Genomic DNA, 9,086 nt, shown 5'->3' with positions numbered 1-9,086 from the left:
AAGTACTTAACCTGAGGTACCACTGTATTATTATTATTATTATTATTATTATTATTATTATTATTATTCCTGCTGCACAACGGTGACATTTACTTCTTTTGCTCTGGCATGTTTGATCTTTGATCCTGGAAGGGAACATGACCCCCCAGGCTATAAAAGGTCCCCTTTCCTAGGCAGGGATCCCAGACCTCCAGGTGATCTCTGAAATCTTCCCTGGCCCCCTCCTGGTGGCAGGTATGGGCCTGTATGAGTCTGTAGGCAGGTGAGAGTGCCTTGAATAATAATAAAAATAATAATATTAAGACTGTATATGCAGCTGGCAAGCTTTAGCCCAGCAGAAGCTAGCTGGAAATTACAACATAAGACATTCGGCAGGGTCTGTCCTCCTGTGCTCTCCTCTCCCAATTAACCTCCATCTCCAGGGCTCAGCCATCCCCATGGCATCACCAGAGGCAGCCCCTAGGTCTCAGCTTTGGACCCTGAAATCGCAGGGTGCTGCTGATCTGGCAACAATATTCCCAAATGTAGACAACACCAAGCTGCATGGGCTGAGAATCTGACTCAGATCAAGGGAATTTCCTATGGACCATATTAGGGGAGGGGCTGTAGTTCATTGGTAGAGTGCCCACTTTGAATGTAGAAGGTCCCCAGCATCTTACAGGTGGGGCTGGGGAAGATTTCCTCTCCGAAACCCTGAAGAGTCACTGCCACTCAGCACAGAAGACTATACTGAGCTAGGTGATACAATAGCCTGACTGCTATAAGCCAGCTTCTTGTGTTCCTGTTAAAACCAGCCCTTAATTCAAAGCTACCATCTTGCATTGCTTATAGGGAAAGGGCCATTGCTCAGCAGCAGAGCACCTGGTTCGCATGCAGATGTCCCAGGCTCAATCCCTGGTATTCCCAGGTAGGGCTGCAAAGGGCCATCTGAAACACAGGACAGTCTCTGCCAGTCAGTGTAGACAGTATGGAGTTAGTGTAAGTCAGCTCTGAAGTATTCTAATTCCATGTTTGTTGCTGACACAGGACCTCAGCCCCTCACAAATTCAAGGTGTGCCTTCAAGACAACCAAGACTTTAGTAGGTGTTTTAGGACACACAGCTCCAGATCTCAGCTTCCTGTTCCTTGCTCCCTTTTGGAAACAAGCCCTCTGCCCAGATGCGGTTGCTGACCAGGATTTCACGAGTTTAAAAGCAAAGACAGGAACAGCTGTGAATGGAAGACGGGAATGACTTCGTGCCAACTCCAGTAACTTCTCAGATGGGTTCCCCACCCTCCTGGGCCCCAGCACGGTATTTTGATTAAACTCTTAATGGGCACGGTAATTAAGAAAATCCATTAGAGTTAAGGAAAGTCATTTGGAAACCGTTAATTGAACTTGTTGGTTGGGAGGGTTTGGAGAATGACTGTGTCAGCTGCTTCTAAATTGCGGCTAGTTGGTTTGTTTGTTCTCAGCAGATCCTTGATCAGAGAGTTGGAGGGGGCACCTCAGAGGCCATCTAGTGCAACCCGCTGCTTGATGCGGGAAGAGGGGTGGCCAGTGGGTAGAGCTGCCCAGGAGAGCACCTGGCCTCCTGTCAGCCATGTTGCTATGCTTACTGGGAGGTGGAGAGGTGGCAGTGCTGGTGTCGGCGCGGTGCAGACAGTGATGGGAGCATCGCTGCGCTGACATCCTCATTGCTTCACTCCTCCCTCTCTTGGAGAGAACATAGGAATGGCCGGCTGGATCAGGCCAGAAGGGGCCCATCTAGTCCAGCATCCTGTTCTCACAGTGGCCAGCCAGATGGCCCCATAGAAAAGCTCTCAAGCACAACAACTCTCCCCCCTTGTGATTCCCAGCAATTGGGATTCGGAGACATTTCCTGCCTGTGACAGCGGAGGGAGAACACATCCCCTGTGGCTAGTAGCCTGGTCCTCTGTGAATGTGTCTAATCCTCTTTAAAAGTCATCCAAGTTTGTGTCTACCACTGCCTCTTGTGGGAGCGCATTTTGTTGTTTAACCATGTGCTGTCAGGTATGTCCAGAAGGGAGGAATCAACTCTTTATTATCAAAAGTACACTTACAAGTTAAGAAAAGGCATGTCCATCATTCCTTTTAAGAAAATAAATAAAATTTTAATTAGTTTTTCAACATATCATTTTCAACAATAATTAAACATACTTTCATATCTTATACCATTTTATTTACTCCCATCAATCACATCTGAAAATTTTCCAATCTATTCACTAAATATACATTTCTTACTTCCACAATTACATTTAACTCCTAACTAATATCTCTATTCTTTCTCTACTTTGCAGTGCTTCATACATTTCTCCATCAGTCCTACATCTCTCAGCTACCTCACATGAGGCAGTTGCCGCAACAGAGCCTCCAAACTCGGCTTATGTATCTCCCCCACCCGAGCTGCGTGCAAGCAGACGAAGACTACGCCTGTAGCCTACTTCTGCTCCTCCCTCTTCGGCCCTCTTTTGGTTCTGGGAGCAGGAGAGGTGGGGCCAGGAGGAGGTGGAGGTGTGGAAGCCCTTGACTCTCCACCAGCCTGACCCATCTTTCTCCCTCTTCTTGCCCCTGTTCTTCCCTCTCCAATCCTGTACCTTCTCCTGACTCTCATCTCCCAGCTATTACAAGCTCCCCCAGATCGCTTTATTCCGGTGCCCCCTCATCTGTATTCAGACAGTCCCTGACCTCTCCATAGTTAGCTGTAAACCAGAAGCAGCCAACGTGGCTCCCTCCAGACGACATGGACTACAACTTCCCTTGGTTATGATGGCTGGAGCTGATGGGAATTGTAGTCCAAAACATCTAGAAGGCATTGTGTTGGAAATCCCTGCTGTAAGCAGAGGGCCAAAAACACCATGAAATGAACAGCAGATTCATCTGCATGACTCCCTATCCTGTTCTCATGAACTCATTTATAAGAATGGCAGTCAAAATGACCAAGGAAACATTCATGTAGGTCAGCCTACAATACAACCCACAAGTGCCCGTTGTGGGATGAGGGTGGCGCTGTGGGTTAAACCACAGTGCCTAGGACTTGCCGATCAGAAGGTCAGTGGTACGAATCCCCGTGACGAGGTGAGTTCCCGTTGCTCGGTCCCTGCTCCTGCCAACCTAGCAGTTTGAAAGCACATCAAAGTGCAAGTAGATAAATAGGTACCACTCCGGTGGGAAGGTAAACAGCGTTTTCATGCGCTGCTCTGGTTCGCCAAAGTCATGCTGGCCACATGACCCGGAAGCTGTACTTGGCCAATAAAGCGAGATGAGTGCCGCAACCCCAGAGTCGGCCACGACTGGACCCAATGGTCAGGGGTTCCTTTACCTTAAGTGCCCATTGAATAAATGAGACCATAACATTTGGCTTCTTTATATATATAGTCCTTTCTGAGTCTGAGCGATGAGGCCTAGTAGCATGTTTTCTCTTCCTCGACCAAAATGGAGCTTTCCCCATTTTTATTCAAAATACCTGGGGATGACGCAGAATGAGTCACAGGTGGACAGAAGGCCGCCCAATTTGTTCTGATTTGTAATAGTGAGGCACTGAAGAGAGGCAATTGCTCATCTTTGCCACTTCAAATCTCCTCCATCTCTTTGACTAGCCCACATATTATCGAACACAGGAATGATTCATGAGCACATCGCACACTCTTTGCAAACATGTTTGTGAACCTCCTGTTGCTTCCACCTATTGCTTCCGCCTACAGTTGGAAGGCAAACACAATCGTCAACAAAAGTCTTACAGCACCTTAGAAACAGAGACCTCTATCTGCACTGTATGTTTAAAGCAGTATGATAACACTTTTACTGCTACAGTTTCTCCCAAAGTATCCTGGGAGCTGTTCTATCACCTTGCCAACAAAGGTCCGTATAGTTAAAGCTCTGGTTTTCCCAGTAGTGATGTATGGAAGTGAGAGCTGGACCATAAAGAAGGCTGATCGCCAAAGAATTTATGCTTTTGAATTATGGCGCTGAAGGAGACTCTTGAGAGTCCCATGGACTGCAAGAAGATCAAACCTATCCCTTCTGAAGGAAATCAGCCCTGAGTGCTCACTGGAAGGACAGATCCTGAAGCTGAAGCTCCAATACTTTGGCCACCTCATGAGAAGAGAAGACTCCCTGAAAAAGACCCTGATGTTGGGATAGATCACAAGGAGAAAGGGACGACAGAGGGCGAGATGGCTGGACAGTGTTCTCAAAGCTACCAGCATGAGTTTGACCAAACTGCAGGAGGCAGTGGAAGACAGGAGTGCCTGGCGTGCTCTGGTTCATGGGGTCACGAAGAGTCGGACACGACTAAACGACTAAACAACAACATTCCCTTCCCTGGGCTACAATTCTCAGTGGGTTTAACAATCGATACTTCTTCCCAGGGAACTCTGGGAAATGTAGTTCTGGGAGGGGAACAGGGGCCTCTCTCCTAACAACTCTCAGCAAACCCAGACTCTCAGCTCCTGAGATTCTTTGGAGGAATCCCAGTGCATCCTGGCGCTTTAAATGTTTGGTGCTGATACAGCTTAATACATTCCATCATGGGAAAATATAGTAAACTAACGAGCCTGCTTCATCAGATGCATTAAGTCTCATGGGCAGCATAGCCTAGTGGTTAGAGCATGCAAAACACCCCAGGCTCAACCCCCAACATCTCCAAGCAGGGCTGGGATACAAGCCTGTCTGAAACCTTGGAGAGCCACTGCTAGCCAATATTAAACAGGGATAGTCAAGGTGGCGGACTCATCACGCTGCTCCAACTCCCATCATTAGGATATCAGGCAGCTCACCTAAAATCAGAATCACAGGAAATGCCTGAATTCACCTTTCAGAGTTGCAATTATTATTATTTCAGGTGCCAGCCGGCATGAGTTATCTGGGCTTCGATCCCACTGGTTGTTGTTGTTTTTTAGCAAGATAAAAGCCCCACATAACCATGCTGAATGGCAGCCTTGATTCATCCGCATCTTGCAAAGAATAGCTAATTGTACGAGTTTATTTTCATGTGATAATTAAACTCCCACAGCAGATGCTCCCGTTCAGGCTTCAGGTTATTTCTCCAGTGTGTTTGTGCCACCTTAAAATATGCATGATTTGATGAATCTGGGCATTAAACAATTTCGTTTAATTAATGAGAGAATCAGACGCGCAGCTGTTTCCAAGGCCCTCCTGTGCAAAAGGAACCAGGTGCAAACTGCGAAGGGAAAGGTCGCTGGGTTGCAATGCGGACTCAGCTTTTTCCTGCCTCTGCCTGCGCCTCTCTCCCTTCTGCTAAAATTGCAGAATTCTAGTGGGAAGTTCTGGTGATTTGGTACAGATGATTAAACACACACACCCATACATATGTCACAGAGGTGGAGTTTGAAAGCTAAGAGCCTTCTGGAACAGGCCAATGGCCGATCTATTTGAGCATCCTGTTCTCACAGAGGCCAACCAGGTGATTTTAGTAAACCCACCACAAATGCACTATTATTGTATCAATGAGTTGTTGCAGAATCCATACACCAAAAAGTCTCTGAAAGGGCCCTATTTGTCAAATGCCATGCAGATATTGCCACCAGAGGTTTTTTCTACCTGCCTGGGCCTATAACCGCAGTAAGCACCCAGAGATTTGGCAGGCTACACTACTGCAGATCCTGATGTCGTGCAACCCCAATATGAGTTCACCATTTCAGTGAGGACTAGAGACCTGGAACTTCTTGTTAAAACCTAGTCCTATGATCTCAGGCAGAGATGTTATGTATTCCCAAGTGCCCACATTTACTAAGGACCCTGGATTAGAAGACATACAGGTATATAAACATACACACAGTGTGAGAGCCAGTGTGGTGCAGTGGTTAGTGTGTTGGACTAGGACTTGGGAGACCAGGGTTCAAATCCCCCACTCAGCTACAAAGCTCACTGGGTGACCTTGGGCCTGTCATTGCATCTCAGCCAAACCTGTTCAGGGAAGTTTTTAATATTTAATGCTGTCCTGTTTTTAACACTTGATTGGGAACCGCCCAGAGTGGAAACTCAGCCAGATGGGCGGGGTATAAATAATAAATTATCATTATTATCATTATAAACCTGTCTTGCAGGGTTGTTGTGAGGATAAAATGGGAAGGAGGAGAACCTTATCACATTTATAAAATTTAAATTTATTGTTGTACATTGTTTTAATTGTTTGTTTTCCTTCTGGGACTGTACCCCCAAGTGTGTTTTATAAGCTCGTCTCTGACCGTAATAAATTATCTATCTATCTATCTATCTATCTATCTATCTATCTATCTATCTATCTCCCTGATACAGTGGTACCTCGGGTTAAGTACTTAATTCGTTCCGGAGGTCTGTTCTTAACCTGAAACTGTTCTTAACCTGAAGCACCACTTTAGCTAATGGGGCCTCCTGCTGTTGCTGCACCGCCGGAGCACGATTTCTGTTCTCATCCTGAAGCAAAGTTCTTAACCCGAGGTACTATTTCTGGGTTAGCGGAGTCCGTAACCTGAAGCGTATGTAACCTGAAGCGTCTGTAACCAGCAGTACCACTGTATATATTTTTGTGGCGGCACAAATGAGGCAACATGCATTTTGGAGGTGCTCCTCTCCACCCCTCTGTGTGTGTGTGTGTGGCTTATGTTATACTGCAAAAGACCCCATATGCTGACAGAGCTTTGAACAAGCCCTTCTTTTCCCTGCCACCGAAGCCTCTGCTTTTTCTGGCATGCCATCCTCTGCTTCCTAAACTGGCTTGACAGCTCAGATTGTGCTGATGTTAACGGGGCCCTCTGTCAACTTCATGCTTCCCTGCTCGGGGCTCTCTGTATTTTATTGAGACAGAAAACATCCCTCTCCTTTAGGCCTTCTCAAAATAGCAGCAGCAGCAGTCTAGGGAGGCAACGATTTGTGAAGCAAAGTGCTCTTGTTTTCTTTCTTTTTTAGGGGGGGGAGGGTTTATGTTGTTTTTGTTCTCTCCGAGTTGAGTTGAAAACCACCCCTCCTTCAATCTAGTCCTCCAAGGTATGGCCCACAGATCTCCTGTGCCTTTAAGATCAGCTTGATAAACAGAAATCTTCTGCAGGTGGAGGGTAAACAAGGACCTGCTCCTGCTAACATCTGCAGACCAAGGGCGCCTCCAGAACGTCTGTGCTCTGCAGGGGTGATTCAGCCGCAGACCTGAACGTCAGCTTTGCCTGCTTAAACTGCATTAAGGCCTAGGGTGTCCTTAGGCACCCACCTTGGCACCCTCCAAAGCCTACTAGTTTTTTATTTTAAATTTTCATACAGTTGGAAGGAATCACCAGGGTCATCTACTCCAACCCCCTGTAATGCAGGAATCTTTTGCCCGACCCCGGTTTCGAACCCCTGACCCTGCGATTAAGAGTCCCACACTTTGCCAACTGAGCTATCCCAACAATATCTGACCTTTGCCAGTTTTCCTCTTGTACAATGGGCATTTTGTGCGGTGCCAACAATACTTTCTTAGATTTCCCAAATGTGCCCCTGGGCCCAAGGAGGTTGGAATTCCCTGATCTAATCCAATGTTTTGTTCAATGTAGGATCACTGGATAGAAAGTAACTACAGACTCCCTGATTGGTGGCTCTCCGGCTTCTAGGAACATTGGAAGCTGCCTTAAACTGAGTCACACCATTGGTCCATCTAGTTCGGTATTCTCGACACTGAGTGGCAGCAGCAGCAGCTGTGCAGGGTTTCAAGAAGGGTTTTCTCCCAGCAGCCAAGGATTAAACCTGGGACCTTCTGCATGCAAAGTAGGTGCTCTGATGCTGAGCTATGGCTGTTCCCCTAAGAATAAAGCAAGATTCCAGTCCTCATGGTTTGGATTTAAACAAGAACAGAAGATGCACCTTCTTCTTTCGTTCTAACAGATCTGTAGCCTGCCCAGTCCTGACCTAAAGGAGTGAGATCTGTTAGGGGCAGGGATGGCTGGTGGGGAGGGGCCCCACTGCGCACCTGTGGATCTCCCTTCCGCTATGTGACTGTACTAACCTTTGTGCTTTACAGACACAGAAAAGTGGGGCGTGCACTGCTTAACAGCGTGCATAGTTAAACTACATCCATCGTTCTGCCCAGACACTGAGGTCCAGTGCCAAGGGCCTTGTGGCGGTTCCCTCGCTGCGAGAAGCCAAGTTGCAGGGAACCAGGCAGAGGGCCTTCTTGGTGGTGGCATCCATCCTGTGGAACGCCCTCCCTCCAGATGTCAAAGAGAAAAACAACTACCAGACTTTTAGAAGACATCTGAAGGCAGCCCTGTTTAGAGAAGCTTTTAATGTTTAATAGGCTATTGTATTTTGGTGTTCTGTTGGAAGCCGCCCAGAGTGGCTGGGGAAACCCAGCCAGATGGGCGGGGTATAAATAATAAATTATTATTATTACAGTGCTACCTTGGGTTAAGTACTTAATTCGTTCCGGAGGTCCGTTCTTAACCTGAAACTGTTCTTAACCTGAAGCACCACTTTAGCTAATGGGGTCTCCAGCTGCTGCCACGCTGCCAGAGCACAATTTCTGTTCTTATCCTGAAGCAAAGTTCTTAACCTGAAGCACTATTTCTGGGTTTGCAGTGTCTGTAACCTGAAGCGTATGTAACCCAAGGTACCACTGTATTATTATTACTACAGAACTCATCCCCAAAGGAGGCAACGATGGCTACCAAGTTAGCAGGCTTTAAAAGAGGATTAGACAAATTCATGGAGTTGCTGGGAATTGCAACTGGGGAGAGCTCTGTTTTGGGCTTCCCATCGTGGCACCTGGTGGGCTATTGCGGGAAGAGGATGCTGTGCTAATTGGGTCACAGGCCTGATCCAGCTGCAGGTCTCTTGTGATGCTCTGTCCTGTTACCTCACCCCCCTCTGTGTTTCATATTGTTAGTCTGCCACCTTCGGGTAATCCCTGGAATCGCTGCACAGCAATAACTGCCTGGCAATCTCCTACCTGCAGGTGCTGGGATTGATCCCAGGACCTTCTGCATACAAAAGGCTGCACACTTCCTCTCCCTTAGAAATAAAAGAGGGTTCCAGTCTTCATAGGATCATAGTATTGAAGGGGCCACAAAGGTCCTCTAGTCCAAACCCCTTCAATGCAGGAATCTTTTGCCCAACG

Source organism: Podarcis gaigeae (genome assembly GCF_964106915.1).
Source record: "Podarcis gaigeae genome assembly, chromosome: 15".
Classification (NCBI taxonomy): Eukaryota; Metazoa; Chordata; class Lepidosauria; order Squamata; family Lacertidae; genus Podarcis; species Podarcis gaigeae.
Note: the sequence above shows the minus strand (reverse complement) of the source record.